The sequence below is a fragment of the Cygnus olor genome, chromosome Z (assembly GCF_009769625.2).
Source record: "Cygnus olor isolate bCygOlo1 chromosome Z, bCygOlo1.pri.v2, whole genome shotgun sequence".
In the NCBI taxonomy this organism is placed as follows: domain Eukaryota; kingdom Metazoa; phylum Chordata; class Aves; order Anseriformes; family Anatidae; genus Cygnus; species Cygnus olor.
In genome coordinates, this window is record NC_049198.1 from 78,310,139 (window position 1) to 78,329,286 (window position 19,148).

Here is a 19,148-nt window from a genome sequence, read left to right on the forward strand (position 1 = left end):
CCATTTCCCCTCATCCTTCCCAATTCAGCGCTCTGACACCCACTGAAATTCACTCCTGTGCTTCGACTTGCACAGCACCATCTCCTGCTTCCTGTGTTCCTGATGCAGATTGTCCCCTTTTCTCACTTTCAGCACCCGCTTATTACACACAATCTAATTCCTGCCCACACAGAATACTATCCACCCACATACCATGGTGAAAATACAACAGACCCCTGAATTTAAGCCCTCTGACTGTGGGCAACATATTCTAAAGCAGTTAAGAGACTTGGAATCCAAATCTTTTAGTGTTGCAAAACCTAAGTTAGACTTTTAAGACATAGTTGCTTTTGAAAATGTTATATTAGACTCCTTGCTGTACGTATAGCATTTGAAATATACCATCACTGAGAAAGAGTAGTATTTAAATTGGAATTAAAGTAACACTTCCTAAAAGCTGAATTCACACCAACATGAAATCAGGACGATGACATCAAATCTTTATTTAAACCTGCTTTCATTTAAATGGAGAAGATGCCATGAAGTGTGACTAAAGTACATATTTAGCAGTTGCTCTCAGATGTTCAGTTAAGTGCATGAATTAGTGATTTTTCAGGATTTTTTTTTTCCCCAAATGAACTGTTCTTAGGCTAAATATTAAGTTTCATAGAACCTGAAAAAGGATTTTAAAAACTGAATGCAAAGATGCTTGAGTCTCACTTCCTTAGATTAAGAATAGGCAGTGAAGACTTAAGTCTGTGCATTCTTAGATTGGTTATTATGTGTCAGGATCCCCCAAAACCTTTTATCAGGCCCTGTACATGACAGACTCAAATTAGCAAAGCTCAGGAGATCATCGCTTGTGGAGGTCGGCACTTCTCTCATGTTCTGGGTCTCTCGTGTCCAGCCAGAGGTCTGCTTTATCTTCAGCAAGTTTGAATGTCAGCTTCAAGTAAAAAATTTGCTTCTTCTGTCCCCATAATGTATGACTGATGATGTGAATGTTCAAATTATAAGGCGTGTTTAAAACATGCATGGTATAAATCACAATAAAAAGTGTCAGTAGCACAAAAAAAAATAAATCGAACAACCTTTCTGCAGACAAATAACTTTATTTCTGATCTATCATCCTGAATTTCCTGAAGCCTAACACATTGGGTAATTATTATGAGTTATTAGTTGACTGTTCTCTGCTTTATTATTATTATTATTATTTTCTTGCTAACTTATCTAGACGCTAAACGAGCATAAAGTTTGAAAAAACAGGTTAAAATATATATTTTTTTATTTTCTGACAAAAAACAAGAAGGTGATACTTTATTATTGGAGCCAGTAGCTTCAAGGAAGATGGCAATATTCCAGCCTCCATAAGGAGATAAAGATCAGACCTCACTTAACAAACCATTTCCTGAAACTAGCACGCTCTCCCTTGCCTGCCTTTTATTCTTTTTTTTTTTTTCTTTTTCTTTCTCTGTGTGTTTGCATGTGTGGTGGAAAGAGGAAAGAAAAGTTTGTTAGAAAATTATAGAATGAAAGAAAAAAAAGTCCTGGCCTGCTGGGTGGGACATACTGCATTGCTTGGGAATCTTCACTGGAAACTTGAAAATTCAGAATGATTTTAACGTTGATATGAGAATATATTTTTACCAAAAATATGAGAACCGTACATAATGTGATCCATCTGAAATTAACTATTGTCATCCATGACTGCATGGTGTCTGTGTCTTCCTCTCTGTTTCTGAGCAGTTCACCTGAGTCGGACCTTACCTGGAGGATTTTGCCATCCTGGGGGATTTTTGGCAGCACAAACCTGTGTTTATTTGCAGACTGCTGTGCAGGCCGAGATCCAGCAGAAGGATGTGGATGTACAAACGGGCAGAATTTAGGACACCGTGTCCAAAATCAGTACCAGAAAAATTCTTGATGGGATTTTGTATATGCTCAACACTGTCCCAGCCGTTGCATTGCCAATGCTGAACGATTCACGCTGACGGCCACTGGAAATGTGAAAACAGGAACCATTCTGCCTTGGTGCCTTTTGTGCCTCTACCTTGTGTGAGTTCTGGCTCTGCCGCAGGTAAATCTGCATGGCTGGGTGTGGTGCTCAGTGATCCTGAGAATGGTCATTACTTTTTCTGAAAGCACAGCCAGGAAAGCTTGCAGTGCTCCTCTGAGTCATAGATCGACACACGAGTATTAATAGGAGGATCCGTAGTCATTTCCCATTTCCTCAGAGACCACCCTGACTTTTTAGCTCCAGAACAGTTTCTTTATTTCATGCAGAGACTCAAAAAGAATTCAAAAACTGAGAAATTGCTCTTAGTGGCCTCGTTCCTGATCATCCTCAGTCCATACAAAAAAAAAAAAAAAAGGATGGTTCCTGAAGTTGAAGGAGTCAGAATTGAGAAGCAGCTTTCCTGGGCTGCATTCGTGTCCTTGCAGAAGAGGTTTTGTTGGTGGGATAGAACACACGCAATTTGGAGCTGTAATGCTGAAAATCCCAATCTGTCTGCTTTCAGAAGGTGCCTATAGAAGTACTGAAAGTACTCACACTGAAACTGTTTGCACTTCTTCATTAGATTTTCTTTTGTCCTTGTTGTCTTAAAGATTTGTTAAATAATGATCTAGAGTAACTTAAGTTCTGAGGTGTGTTTGCTGTCAAAGACAGAGCTGGAGTTACACGTTAGTCACATTTAAACTGAACACTTGCGTGCTTTGCTTTGAGAATATAACTGCTGAAGCTGTTAAACTGAGAAAACAAACACCTGAACACTGCCTGAAATTAATCCCTCCTGGAAAGCACAACCAAAGCCGAAGCCTCCAGCTGCAGTCAGTAAAACATCAGGATGTGCTTGAAATGCCTGCTTCAGAGATTGTGATGGACGGTCCAGCAGGGGCGAGAGCTGGGGCATGAGGTACGGGTTAGAAGGAGCATGGTCATGCCCTGCACCTGGTTCTGTTTTCTTTTCCCCCTTGTGTAGGGATGTCTGTGTGCACCTGAAGTTTTGAGGCAACAATGAAACCTCAGCAGAGGCGTGCCATAGCTGCGGAGCCTCCGTCGCTGGCTCAGACTTGTGGTTAAGTGTGAAAAAATATAAAGACAACACTCACTAAAAAACAGGGGCGTAGCTCCTCAGCACCCTATTACTTTTTGTTGGTTTGTTTGTTGTTCTTAGCAAAAATTTCCTGGAAAGTCACTTGCACAGATGTGAGAAAAGGCAGAGTTATGAAATCCTAGGAACGACTTAGCTGCAAAAATAAACAGGCCCACAAACCGTACGGGGCACCCAGGAGGCAAAACGTGTTGTGCAGCTTTTCTGGTGAGGCTTGCCCACACGCTGCTGGGAAAGCAGGGCTGGGCTTCGCGGCTGGCTCACGCTGACTCCGGGCTCTGCCATGCAGTTGATACTGCTTCTGCATCCTCTCTGTTCATGTCCATTTATTTTTATTTATTTATTTATTTAATTTGCAAGCAACTTCCAGAGAAGTATTGAAATAGATCTGACTCTTCAAGGTCCCTGTTTTAATTAATTAATTAATTAATTTATTTATTTATTTATTTTTCTCAGAGATTGGAGTGCCTTTCCCAACATCCAGTAGAAGTAATATATTTGGACATGAGTTCTAAAAATAAAAATAAAAATCAATCATCAATAAATGACTGCATGACTACAGTTATTTTTCCTCTCACCTTTCACTTGATTCATCAAAGGACACTACTGTGCTTGTCAGCTTCGTGTTTCAAAACTGAAAGACATATACTGCAGTCTTATCTGTGGAAACAATCAGCAAGGATTGTAGGAGAGGCAGTAGCTTTTATTAGACTAATTTATCGCCTGAAAAAGACAAATAAAAAAACAAACCCAAACCAATAAATACAGACTAGACCAGCCTTCAGCACACAGCTTTCAGCTCAGCTTCAGATCTTCACTTTCAGGAAGCCAGCTGCCCCAAGGCAAGCCAAGTTCTGTTTCAGACCATTCAGCTTTCCGAGCTGCACTGGTGAGCACACCCAGCCTGCCTCTGTTAGCCAGGCAGGCCTTTTCAGTGATAGCAGGAGAAGCCACAGTGCTCTGTTAATTTCTGGTACCTTTTGTCAGGTGGAGGAGATGCACCTCATGGCTCCACAGGTCAGCACAGTTAAACAGTGAGGGCTGACAGCTTGTCTGAGGGACATAACCTGAAAATATATTATGTACGCCTGCAGAGTTATACCAGCATGAGCTTTGGGTCGCGTAACAAGCATGTCTGTGGGCACGTGTGTCAGGTTTGTTAGGGACAGCTTGCAAAGCGAGGCTGTCCTGGCACATAGTGCAGCACCCAGCAATGTGCTGTGTGCTCCTATGGTTCAGGCATTGCCCCTTGGGGCGGAATGGATGGGGGTCCCAAAAATTGACTCATGTGTGCCATGTGTGAGATTTGGTACATCTGCAGGCTGTTGTTGAGGGTGTTACTTTGCAGTTCCTCCTGGGCACTGTTTCAAAAAAACAGGGGAGTGGCCTTTATTGTACTTTACTTTTGCTATTTTTATTAAATTTTCATTTTTATTTTTATTTATTTACCTAAAGCCCCTATAAAAGCAGGAGGGGGTCATTTCCCTGGCACCCCAGCTCAAGCAGCTGTGCAGCAGCTGATTTGTGTCCTCAGCAGACCCTGTGGGCTACCACAGGTCGCATTCAGGCACACTCAGCCTAGCCCTGCCTGTAGGTTTAATTCTCAGATGCTAAAATTCTCCACATGTACTGTATTTGGGCCTGGCAGAATCCTGTCTGGATTCAATGCAGGAGCTAGGCATTTAAGTGAAACATCACAATATGTACTTAAATTTTCTCCCTGATTTTCCAGGGTTTTGCATTCTTCACTTTATTGGATTGCGTGTTTTGTGCTTGCTTGTGGTGACTCGTGGCTTGCTCACAGCCATGCTGGGAGAATTATGAAAGTGAGAATATATATTATTTTAACCTGAAGAACACCCTCATTAAATGAACACCACTTTGATCAACACCCAAGATGATCTGAGCAATAGTGATCTAGATGAAGTCATACGCTGCAGCTAATCATGTCACTTTTTTTTTTTTCCCTCTTTCATTCCCTTTTCTGTCTGTGATGAAGATATGATTATTAAGTAATGGGGGAAACACTTCGGGCTTTCCTCTGATACTGTACTCCAATAAATTAAGCCTTTCTCCCAGGTGTACTCCCATACATTTCACTGAAATCACCAACACAGTGAGATGAAGAACATCCAAAATCCAAACAAGTGAGTGTAGCTGAACGACATTTCTGCTGCCTGCTGCCTTTCCACCTACCATAGGTGATTGTTAAAAATAGCCATTGAAGAAAGAAAATTAATGTTAAGTTTTAATGACCTATACACCTGGCTGGGAAATTGACCAAGAAAAATTCTTTGTGCTATGGCAAAGGGACATGCAGACATACTTCTTGGATTGATAGCAACTAGCACACAGAAGGAGTCTAAAAAGAAGCAATGCTTCACCTATAGAGGTGTTGATTTATCCTTCAACAACAGCTTACAAGTTTTTGCAACTTCTCTGCTTAAGGAAGAAGCTTGCTACAGCATAACATAAAGAGTTGTCAGCAGTTTTTATCTCTGAAACTGCTACTAATGTCTTTGGAAAAGATTCACACAAAAAGCAGCAGAGCATGAACTTTAGGTAGAGATTGATTAAGGGGACATTAAGGGCCTTCTTAGGTGCTGCAGTGCAGGGAATGCAATGCTGAGCAGCAGGATTATAGGAAACATGGCAAGCAGTGCTCTCATATTTTCATTCATTAGGGCCAATACCTCTCAGACTTTCATGCCCAAATTTCATCGCAGGGTTTGTTGGTGAGACTTATGTGGTTTAAGTAAAGTGGTTTAACATGCTAGTGCTGATGCAGCAACTTCACCAGTGAGTCTTAGAAAGGACTACGAAGGGAGTAAGTTCCGTTCTCCTGCTGAGGAACTGGAGGAACACAAAGCATCCTAAATCATCCCACAGTTCTGAGGTGAGTTACAGATCCCCCTCTTCCAAAATCCTGATCAGGGACCCCGTGATTATACAACTGCATCTCAAAGTCTCTGTGGGTGAGGAATAAAGAAAGCTAGCAAACTAATAATACAGCTGTTGTGCTAGTGAGTCCATCTCTAGCAGTCATGTACCATTAGAGATGACAAGTTGATAATCATTTATCTTTTTATCCCTTTTTATTCTTTTTACTTTTTCTTTTTAAAAAGCAAAAACTCCCTCAGCGTTTTACTGCCACACAGAGATGAAGTGTTAGCTGAGCAGAGGATCCAAGTGGCCCAGATTAATGTAGCATTAGAAAACTAAACAAACTTAATTAATGTAAAATGCAATTTAGTAGTTCAGCATGATGTCCTCCCTAGCAGATGTTGTATTTATTACAAAACTAATCCTCAGTGATAAAATGCTTAGTAAATATTATTTGCAACACTTGCAGAGGAACAAGGAGTCCTAGTGCCAGGACTGGCCAAGTTCATACATGTCATCGAGCAGTTGCAGAGCTGTTCCCTGACAGTTGCTGCAACTGCTTTACTTCTATGCACGACTCCATGTAGTTCTGCCTCAAAATAAAGCCTAGTTATCAAATTTTGCTTAAGTGGGCGAAAACTGAGAAAGTTCTGCAGATTTTCGTATCTATTAATGCAGGATTTTTGTGTTGATGGATTTTTTTTCTTATTGTTAAACTTAAGTAGATTCCTTTCTAAGTGGTAATATGCTTACCAAGTATTTTGTTGGTTCTTGCCTATTAATGTGAGTAAAGCCATTATATAACCAAAATTATATATGTTTGATGGTACCGCAAGCCATGTGAGGAAATAAAACAACAAAAATAACCACACAACAAAAAAATGAAGTGTGAAAGTGAGAATATATGTATATATTTTAACCTGAAGTATACCCCCATTAAATGAATACAATTTTGATCAATACCCAAGATGATGTGAGAAACACTGAAAAAAAAAACAAAAAAAAAAACAACCAAAAAACACCACAAAACACATACACAGCAAAACAACAAAAAATTATCTGTAAGGAGAAAACAACAACAACAAAATGCAACCACTCATTGGTAATCTGATGATATATAGTAAAGTTCTGGTAAATAAAGGAGAGCAGCTAAAACAGGCAATATTGTGTATTGTAGATCCTAACGTTAGTCCTTACATCTAAAATCACTACAGAGTTCTTTGTACTACAGAGGAAAAAGCTGTAAAATCATCATGATCTGATCCACAGTGGTTAGTGTCATTGGTTTAAGCAAATTTGGGCAAACACTGAGAAGATAACTAAATAAAGAGAAAAAGAGTGAGGATATAGTGGAAACTGGGGAGATTGGGAAATTGTTTTTTGTCGGTTCAGGTGAGCTATGCTGAGTACTTAGTGCTTCTGGATGTATTCCTCTCTCATGGGCTGTTACCCTGCTGTTTCACTAACCTCCGTGCTGCAGTGTGTACTACTGCCACTTTCACTTCAGCCTTCTACGGTCTGTAAATAACACTTGAATTATGGAAGCGGATGTTTTCCTGCATGTTTCTGCAGTAGAAAGGAAGGCAATAGTTAAACCGAACTTGAGTGAAGCATAAAAGCAAGCGCACAGCTCATTTTGTGGGCTTTATTGCCATCTGGTGGCTGCTTGCATGTATTTCAGAAGGAGAAGTTCAAATTTTTCACATACTGTGCTGGTATTCACATAATCTCAAAAAGAAAGCATAAAATCAGCAGCTGCATAAACAATGTTGTGTGTATGATGAGAGTAAGAGCAAAGCCCAGCTGACCACGATGCTGTGCAGTGTTGGGTATTTAGCCTTTGTGTGGTTTTTATCTGGGGACCTGGAGGCATAAGTCAATTAATTCCCTAGCATTGCAACACAGAGGCCACAAAAAAGAATTTCAGAGATCATACAATGAAAGGAGATACTTGAGATCCTCGAGATGGTCTTTTGCATATCTAACGCATGGAACTACTTTTAATTAGTTTCTTTTCTATGAAGGTAGTATAGGACATGGTTGCACAAGCCCAGCTTGCGTTTCTGCTTCCCTGTGTTTGGTTGCTATCCTCCACACTACACTCCAGTGCTAATAATAGACACTATTCATTAAGCTCATTGATGTGTTTGTGTGTGTTACGTTGCTGCTTAGGTTCGTATTTCATTGTGCTGTTACAGGATCACAGAATCACAGAATCGTCTAGGTTGGAAGAGACCTCCAAGATCATCTAGTCCAACCTCTGACCTAACACTAACAAGACCTCCACTAAACCATATCACTAAGGACTACATCTAAACATCTTTTAAAGACCTCCAGGGATGGCGACTCAACCACTTCCCTGGGCAGTCCATTCCAATGCCTAACAACCCTTTCAGTAAAGAAGTTCTTCCTAATATCCAACCTAAACCTCCCCTGGCGCAACTTTAGCCTATTCCCCCTCATCCTGCCACCAGGCACGTGGGAGAATAGACCAACCCCCACCTCGCTACAGCCTCCTTTAAGGTACCTATAGAGAGTGATGAGGTCTCCCCTGAGCCTCCTCTTCTCCAGGCTAAACAACCCCAGTTCCCTCAGCCGCTCCTCATAAGACTTGTTCTCCAGACCCCACACCAGCCTCGTCGCCCTTCTCTGGACTCTCTCGAGCACCTCCATGTCCTTCTTGTCATGAGGGGCCCAAAGCTGAACACAGTACTTGAAGTGCGGCCTCACCAGAGCTGAGTACAGGGGGACAATCACCTCCCTAGACCTGCTGGCCACACTGCTTCTTATACAAGCCAGGATGCTGTTGGCCTTCTTGGCCACCTGACCACACTGCTGGCTCATATTCAGCTGCCTATCAACCAGTATTCCCAGGTCCTTCTCTGCCAGGCAGCTTTCCAACCACTCATTTCCCAGCCTGTAGCGCTGCTTTGGGTTCTTGCGCCCCAGGTGCAGGACCCGGCACTTGGCCTTGTTGAACTTCATACAGTTGACCTCAGCCCATCGGTCCAGCCTATCCAGATCAATTACCAGAAATGTTAGTTAGAAAGTTACCAGAAATGTAAGTTTCAGTGTAAGTAAAGGGTTCCCCTTGAGATTTCCATTTCATCCTACATAGGCAGAAAGGATGCCACTCTTGTACAATGATTTTTTTTTTTTTTTTTGTGCCTTGTTAAAAGGTGCAGTCCACCTTTGTTATTGCATGTCTTGGTAAAATAAGATCCTTCAGGAAAATGTTCACCCTCATCAGGTTTTATGGAAGTGTATTTTTGACAAGAAAAGGAAAAGAAGGTCATTTCAATGCAAACTCAGAGAAAGTCGAGTGAGTTCCTGTGTTTGAACCCATGGATAGAGTCTTTTGGATGAAGATTTAACCCAACCTCCAGCCTAACAACAGCCTACCTCCTGGCAGTGGTAAGACAAACAAGGCAAAAACTCTTTTGAAGATGATTACAAATATAAACGTAGATTCAGAGTACTATTTGTATGGCTTTGATTTTCCTAAGGCAGGCCCTAGACACTTACACATCTTTTAGTGGATTATTTGCAATAAATCTTGGTGATGTGGGTGACTTTGGTCGGGAGGCAGAGCACCAGTGGTGCATCCTCAATGTGGGAGGGGGATTCATGGGCCTCTGGTACCCGAAATGAGGAGCAGCCATGGAGGAGAGCCCTGATCTTCCTGCAGCTTCCTTGGTGGTGACACTGTGGCTGTTGTCTGCCAGGCTTTCCTTCACGTGATCTCTGGGAAGACTGTCACCTTTACTTCTGCTGTTGTCTGCACTCTTTGGGACTTCAAACCTCAGTTGCTGTGATCTTATTTTGTTTTCCAGATTGTCATCCACATTTCTCCAGTCTATACTGGGAAAAAAGTAATCTACATCTGCCACTGTTATTAAGTCAAATCCCTTGAAAACACACATCTTGGTGTGCTCTAATTATCCATCACCAGAACAACAAAACATTTCAAACAGGCTTCTCCCTGCTAATTAAAGCAAAACAAAACATAAAATAACAAAACAAAACAAAACAAAACACACAGCCCTCCTAAAACACATTACTACCAGAAAATGTGCTATCTTCTCCCTTGCCACAAATTTCCTCTTATGTCATCTCATTTTAGACATAAGTAAAGAGAGCATCTGTGTATCTCTGAATGCTGTGAGCATCACTGCTTTGAAGCCTGGACTTCTGCCCCTGTGAGCAATCTGAGTAGGGCTCTGTGGACCTTGTTCATCCTTACGCAAAGCCTGAAATGCTCCCTTTCCATTGAAAATACATACATGCGCAAAGTGGTCTTTTGCCCTTGCACTTACCTGGAATGCGTCTTGCCCAAACCCAGGAGTCCATAGGCTGCTTGCCATACGCTGCAATGTCAGGTCTGAGAATTAGGATCCATGTTCCTGTTTCCAGGTCCTGCTGCTAATTGCAACAAGACATTAGGCAAGGAAATTAAAGGGAACATTATGAAATAAAAAGCTTTGATAGTAGATAGGATAAAGTGAATTGTGTTCAGGGTTACACATGGTAAAGCTGGGGGCTGATGCCTGAAGCAACACATTTGGTAATAGACAATTAGTCCATCACCAGGTATTGCAGTATATGCAATGCATAAAGCACTAAGATGTGAATTTACATATTGGCCCTTAACAAGAGGGTTGGCACATACCTCATGGCTTGATAACTGTAGATCTTTCCCTCGTGCATTCTTTCTGCCCATCCTCTTCATAATGCTCAGCATCAGGCTGGTGAGGGCAGGCGAGCTTCTAATAAATTTCGGTCATGGAAAGCAATACTGATATTTCAGTCATATTGTCAATGCAGTCATGTTGTTGTGTCCATTTGTATTCCTGGTGACTGTCAGGGTGTTGCCTGAGCAAGGACTGCAGAAGCTTTGAGCTTTAAAGAGACTGCAAAGCAGCAGCGTGGCAAGGTTCAGTGCCCCGATCTGACCCTAGCACCTGGGGGTAAATTCCTGATTCCAACATTTGTTCAGGGTTTAGAAAATACAGGTGTGGACTGAGAGCTTAGTCAGGAGCTGTGTGAGAACCAGCTGCCTGAGGAAGCAGTGTGAGCCTCACAGGAACAGCTTGCAGCCTGAAGCTGGGCAGCAAGGGGGAGTTTGAGTATTAGTTTACACAGAACCCAAAATTTATGGTAGTTAGGGCCTAAGATTGAAGGGAAAAAAATCCTTGGATAATAGGATATGTGAAGAAACACTTTTCTAATGGCAGTCCTGTTTGAGGAATAGTTTTACTCCCTTGACAAACTGTTTTCACAGTGGGTGACAACGCTATCTGCTGCAGAATGAGTACAACTATAGTAGAGGGATAAAAAGGATTTTATGATCATTCAAGTAATAAAAACTGAGTTCTGTTTTTAAGATAAGAAATTGTTAAAATATCTGTAGGCTAAAATTCTGCTGGACACAGAGAAGCTTCTAGTGCTTAGATTTCCAAAACTGCCAAGTGTCCAGTAGGCTGTGGCTTTGTGGAAATCTTCTGACTTAGCTTGAAGCATGAACTAGAAACCTTAATTGCGGATGCTCTTGTCCTCTGGAATCACAGTATCATAGAATGGCTCGGGTTGGAAGGGACCTTAAAGCCCATCCAGCTCCAACCCCCCTGCCATGGGCAGGGATGCCACACACTAGATCAGGTTGCCCAGGGCTTCAACCAACTTGGTCTTGAACAAAGGAAATGATCTTCTAAACTAGGTAGAAGTAACTTCCTATGTAGTCATCATATTCCATGAAATTATTTTTTCCCCCCACTTCTCTCCAAAAGCACTGAGTTTTGAAAAATCTGGGGTACCAAAGTACTCAGGACATCTGACAAATACTTTGTCAATTCTTGTTGTGGAAGTAGCACATCTGTTTGCATGCAGACTGCTTCATTGTGATCAGTTTTTAAGATGCATGTAGATTTGGAGATGCACAGTGGTGGAAAAAAAATAAAGGTATCTTTGTTCCTTACTGCTGATTCCAGCCAGGCTTATCAGAGCTGCACTGTAGCATCCCTTTGCTGGCTGGGCGATTTGCTTTGCTTTTTTAATTCTGCTTAGGAGTAAGAGGTCTGAAACCCTTCTGCTGCAGGTGTGCCCTCCAGTTCCTCCAACCTCTAGGCTGAGAGTGTTGCAGCTCCCTGCAGGTGTGATATGGGTGGCCCATGAGCAGAACACCAGGCACCCTGTGTTTGACAACAACTCCTCCTGCGCTTCTCAGAGCAGGTAGCACAGAGTCTTTGTGGAAAGGTATTGACCTCCCAGAGGTGTGGAGGGAGCTTGACCCCAGCATCTTCTAGTGTGACCTGAGATTCTGCTTACCACCCTAAGTTTATAAGCAGATTCTCCACTACCAGTTGTAAAAATGGTAGTTGGTAACGTTAACTCTTGTTCCCAAACATCCACAGGAATCTGAAGTTGTGTGCATCCCTCACCAGTAATGGAAATCTTGGCTCCTACGCAGTAACGCTGGACCTAGGACCTTGTCCCTCTCTCCAAAAGTGATGGTGAGGTGAGACGCGTTTTGTACAGTTTACCTACAGAAATACATACAAATGCAAAAGGCAGTCTCAGCCTCTGAATGTTAATCTGATTTATTCTGTTCGCTAAATTAGACACACAGTACCTTCATCACGCTGATATTCACTTGATTCTTTATGTGGATTTGATATAGATACTATTTAGATAGCTAAGTTAAGTTTCTAGGTTCTGTTCATAAAAACAGATTGTCTTTTGGCAAACATAATAAAAACATAATTGCCTTTGGGAACACTTTGAAGCACCTGAGTTAGATTTCTAAATAAGACAATGAAGTGAAAAATGCATAAGTAGAAAACTGGAGCCTACAAAGTATACTATGAAGATACAAAAATCTATTTTTTTTCCTGTTCTTTAAATATATGGAATGTGCAAGAAATTAGCTTTCAAACTTTGAATATTTCCAGTCTGTCACTCTGCTGGTCAGCAATACCCTTGCCACAGTAGGAAAAGCAAAAGCTTTGGGTAAAATACCAAGTTTTCTTTTCAGTGCTTCGTGTCCCTTTTATTTTTGCTCCCTGTGCAATCTAAACGAGGACTTGTGGTTGTGGGACATACGACTGTAATGAAGCCTGTCTGCAAAGCGCACTGTCCTGTGTATGGAAGTCACAACAGAGTTGCAAAACCAAATACCTATGGCAGGAGCTATGATTTCAGTGAAATGTGTTTGCAAAGTACATTGTGTCCTTTGAATGGAAATCGCGATATAAGGGCAAAAGCAAACACCTTGTTTTTGGAGCGAATAGTTTTAGATATCATCAAAGTCCCATAATACATGTCAGCTTTTAGTTGCGCCTTTAGCCCAGTGTTGACAAGGTTCTGACTAGTTTGTGCCTTTATTCTGTACAGCTAACAGTTGGCAACTACAAAAACCAAAAATATTTTTCTTGCCCTCCCCTGGGACTTAATTTTCTGCATGGTCTTTCTGTCACCATTTCAGGAACTGATTCCTGTGCAAATGGCTTCTGCTTTGTCATTCTTCTGTCTGTCTGTCTTTCCTTCCGCTGTATCTTCAGCTGAGCACTTCAGTGTATGTTACCACAATTTGTTCCTGTTGTGAGGGCCTGGGATAATGCCAGTTTTTGTAAAATGGCCTTGTAAGTATCACAACAGGAAAGAAGCTGTACAAAAACAAACAGATTCTGCCCTGGTCAATCAGGTTTGTCCCTCACTGGATTTATAAGGATGATTTTTGATGTTGTAGTATAAATGGACACAATTAAGTTTCAATTTTTGAAAGCTTAATGCATTGGAATAGGTCTTTACCTCCATTGTATTTTCAATACGATTAAGGAAGTGGATACCTTGCTTATTTAAAACTAGTCCCATGACATACTCTTTGAAATTAATAGCACCATCTGCTGATTTTAAAATGCCTTGCCCCCCAGAAAACTAATGCTACAGTAGGAGTGGACTTTGTACTAGTGTGAAGGAAACAGGGAGGTGTTTGTGATAGGTACCTGCAGCTGTAGGCACACACATGTAATGTTTGCAAGGCCTACGTGCCCTATATTCTGCACTGGTATTCAGAGTCATTGGGTGGCCAGCACCACATAGGTATGGGTGAATCCTGGACATGTGGCCTGGGGACAGTGCGTAATGTGGTGCTGCTGTTGATGTAGCAGCATGTATGTGTGATATATTGATTACAACAGCAAGCTCAGAGCGTGAATCATTTTGTTAGGGCTGAGGTATCTCATATTCCTACCCCCACACACTGTCCTTGTTTGCTGTGTCAGCTGCTTCTGTCATGCCAATAGGGTTATCAGGTGCTTCTTTACCTTTTCTATTTCATGATGCCCATGCATTTATCTGGTTATGGCTCCAGACACTGTTGCTGCTGTAAGTGCTTTGGTTTACATGTGCTCTCCAGCTGTGCTGCTTGCAAGGCAAGGCCTGAAGGCCTGCTCCTGCGAGGGGGGAGCAGGGGGATTGCTTTCTGAAGAAGTTCCCCTGTCAATTTTGATTTGCAACAACTGTTTATGGCTTGCTTGTGTTGCAGAGATTCTGTTCTTTTGAAGTTCAAGTACTGGTACTGGAGTCTTTCCATAACTTATTAACTAGATATTGACTTAATTATCAAGGTACATTGACTGTAGACATTTTTTTAATCACGGCTTGGGTTCAATGAAACAGTGTTTATAACAGAAGTTCCCACAAGTGAGCCAGATGAAAGACACAGATAAAGAGCGTATTTCAAGAAGGTCTTTGGCTAGGGTTTGAACTCATATCCTCTACAGAATAAATGCTTTTTTATTTATTTTACATTTTAAACAACAACAACAACAAAACAAGCCTTTATAAAGGCAGCTGAAAGGCATGGTTTATCGAACCATGGCGATAATGCTAAGTAACAGACAATAACAGAAGAGGAAGCAAGTATAAAAGGAATTACAGCATCAGGTTGCTGTTCGGCCTAATTAAAGTTTTGAGTGTCACTTGTGTAGGCAGGCCACTCTTACATTTCAGAAAATTTAAGAATGCAGCTCTTGAATCGCTGAAACAGAACTGGAAGTGGTGTGGGGAAGTTTTCAGCTGAAAGCTGTAGGTGGACAGCACTAATGTTCATCTCCAGCAGCAAAGCCTTGCTCAACGGGCTCCTGTACAAGCACTGTAGCTGGCTGCCGATATATGTGTTCAGAAGGCAAGGAGGAAAGAGGCAAGAAAAGCCTCACCAAGGGGCCAAACCTTCAGTGTCATATGTAGCACTAACATTACATATGCAGGCTGGGAGTGATAGGAGTTTGTGTGTGTGTATGCTACGGAATATGGCAGGAAAACAGATCCTGCTTTGTTGCTAACCAGTTTTATTTTTTTTCAGGCAATGCTTCTTTCATGTTAATTAAACCAAAAGCTCATCAAGGGAAGAGACTATGATTCATCTGGTGTGTATACGGCTTGAGACTGTGAGTCTCAGTCTAGACGTGGGTATGGAGGAAGGATATATGTCTTGGTGCATATGTTATTTTTATTTTACAACTAGCAAAGTTCAATAATTCATTTACCTGTCAGCCTGATTTTTCCTTCAATGAACACTGATGTGCCTTTTCTTCCCTATTTTTGTTCTTTTGGGTGTAGTGTTTTCTGTCTAGTTTGTCTCCTGGGACACATTTCTGTCTCTGCTTATCTTTTCATTTACAGTATTGTCTTCTGTTTTTCCCATTCACTTTTCTCCTCTGTTTATTTCTGATGTGGAACTTCCTCCGTGGCTTTTCTCCACCATTGTAACCTCTGTTCTCATTGTTTTTCTCTTTTTGTTTACTCTTTTGCTTTGTCTTTATCTTTTTCCATTCCTCCTCTCTCAACACTATCGTCTGTCTGTCTGCCTGCTATACATCTGCTGTCACTTATTATCTTCCCATATGTTGTTTCTGGACTAAATCCAAGAACGTTGCTCTGGTGCCACAGCAGTGAGAGCTGCAAGGCTTGACTTCTGTGTGCCTGCTACAGGACAGGGAGCTGGTCCTTCATTAAGCCCAGGTGGGGACATAGGCTGCACAGGAAAGGCCCAGGACGTCCCATGCTCTGAGCTGCCAACACAAGCTGGCAGGGACAGACTGAAACAGAAGAGTCTGGGATCTCAAACACAGCAGTGGGTTAGCTGCTTAACCCAGAGCTTACCCCAAATGATTATTTTTTTTTTCCTATTGGTGATATCTTTTGTAAGCAAGGCAGAGCACACTGCTTTTAATTGGCATGAGTAGTCCCTCTGCGTATACCATGGCCATTTTACAGCACATGCCTCTTGACTTGGTCACAGTCCCCTCTGAAGACAGCCACACTTGCAGCTCTCCCCTTCAGATGAGAGTGTCTCTTGCTCCCTTTTGTCACCTGTGTATACAATAATTCAGGATTCATTGGGCCAGGAGAGCTCGTACAAATCAGTAATGTAGAGGAGGGGTCTGATTGCTCTTCCAGACGCTGCTTAGTTCACATAGTTCTTAGTACATGGATAAAAGGATGGTTGGTTTAGATTAGGGAAGAGAGTTGTTTCTGACACGTGGAGGCAGAAGAGACCATGTGGCATGCTGCATTTAAATACGGGGCTTTTTTCTTTCCCCCTGCCACCACTCCTTGCATGAGAATTGCAGCAGTTTCAAAATATAATGCTTAATTTAAACATTATGCTTGTGTACAGGCTGTGATTCTGATAACATCACTCTTGTACTGAAATTTGTATCCAAATGCAATGAATTGAATAGAATTGCATAGAAGAGCTCTGTTCTTTTTTTTTTTTTCTTTTTTTTTTTTTTTTCTTTTGTTTCTCCAAGGCAAGAAGCAACTGCAGTCAGCTGTTCACAGTTCCTTTATCCATTTGATTACAGTCAGCTATGTCATTCTTCACCAACAACAAAGTGTGCAACGGGCATTGGTATTCAGGAACCATCTGTGCCACCAGTGAAGGTTCAGCAGAGGGCATCCAAATTACTATGAGCTGGAGTCTTGGTTTCTTTTATGTAGAACAGGGTAGGTCATACTGATACCAGACACACGTACCATTCCCCACAGGACCAGACAGAGAGCCAAAGATTTAAATTATTTACAAAATCAGCAATTCTTTATTCTTGCCTTAAAGATTTGAGGGGATGTGGGAGTGCACTAGCCAACTGTGTGACAGTTAATTCTTCTTCTATTCCTTCTGTGTCTCTGAGGTAGGTCCTGTTCAGACCCTCCAAGCCAACTCCCAGTCTGTATGCTGAAGGTCAGGGATGACAAACGTGCTGATGTAGTCATATATGAAGTGGCCTTTTACAAGACAGCTAATTTCAATTAAGCTTTAGAAAAAAATGGTACTTGGTACGATGGAGTGTATCATCAGTCTGTTTTTTAAGAGTTGAAAGTAACATTTAGATATGTGGTCTTAACACCTAGCTATCATGTAAGCAGAATTTCAGTTATACCAGTATGTCCTCCTAAGAAATACTCCTATAAAAACATTTTTAATTTTACAATAGAGCTCTATAAATGATTTTAAAATACTTATGCTTGTAAAATGAGCATTTACCTGTCTGTTGGCTGCAGAATTACAATGCAGTGTTTTTAACTGAACTTTAAAAACCTAACAGTGAGTGTCCACTTTCTACCACCAAACTCTTTAATGTGTTAGTTTGTAGGCTTTTTGTGTTTGTTTGTTTTTTATTTTAAATTAAAATGCAGCCTTAGTGACAGAAATCATAAATACAATTAGCATGTTATGAAATGCACTTTCAGTGTAATATTATTCCATGGTCAAAATTCCGAAGCCTAATATGTAATGTAAGTTATATGTAAAATTAGTCATCCTATTAAGTGGATTGTGCTGCAGTGTGGTATCCCCTGGAGAGTCTGGATCAATCAGTTTTAATTATCAGTTGTCAGTTAGCCATTCAACCTTCAGAAAAACTCAAGTCTCCACCCTCATCAACTTTTTCCTTTAGCATTAGCTTTGGTGTCTAACAGTCCTTACAGTTCTCATGAATTGGTATTTCAGTTGTAACCTCTTTAACTGCTAGTCTGTGATACTAGAAATGAATGTAGAACTAGTAGATAAAAGCCACAGAGGAAATAAAGACTCCAAAGAAGCCCAAATTCCGTAATTATGTAGCAGATAATTTAATTGACTCTAAAGAAGAAAATTGTTTCTTTATGAAAGCAAGTGGTGATGAAGAAAAAGATCAGGACTAAAAGGTAAATTATTTTTTGTAAACTCCTAGGCAGGTGATCTGTGTTTTACACAGTACACATTTCAGTAAGGAAAAGTAGGCCAGTTAATAGACATAGCTAAAGCAGTTTGAACATTTTTGAAATAGTAGAACTGAAATCAACAAACTTTGTTTGAGTTCTTTTATCCACCTCTCGCATAAGCAAAAACTGCTAAAGCATTTATAGCATATGTGAAGCTGCTAAGTGAACCTGTAAGGCTTGTGTATCCTTATTTTAAACAAGGCTGTAATTGTGGTCAGAGGTCCAAGAAAAAGGGAAGAAAGAATATTAAGAAATATTAATATTAAGAAAAAGTACAGAAGTACAGTAAGAAAAAGAATATTAAGAAAAAGTACACCAAAAGATATTAAATGAAATTTGTAGGAGGAGACGAAAGGGTAGAAGAAAGTGTGAACAAATTGTGTGATTTCTGTTTCATAAGAATAAAAATAGACCATCTCTGGAAGGAAAATAAGTCCATGCTGGCCTGCAAATCTCAGGCCCGTAAGAATATGCTAGACAAAGCACAGGCTGAGACTTAAGAGAAGTCTAGAAAATGTAGATGAAATGTGTTTTTGAAGAGCAACATGAAGAGCTGTTTCCAGAGCAAAAAGTCTTGTGTTCATGCAGGGCTGCTAGGTTCACAGAAAACAAGAGCAAAAGTGTGCAGACAGATATCTTAAATGCCTAAAAAGGTACTGTTTATACTTAAAGAAACACATATAAAGCAGTAACTACAATACAGATGAAGGAAAATTCTTTGTGGGAATTGTCCAAAGATCAGTATAGGAGTAATAACCTGAATATGAACATCATCCTTATTACTTATAGGTTGGGTATTGATACAGAACTCGGTTTGGAAACTGAAGATTTGATTGTTCAACAAGGTTGTTAAAGAAAAGATGTGTTGAATGCAAATGCTTGAAGTTAAGATCACATAATAGGAAAATC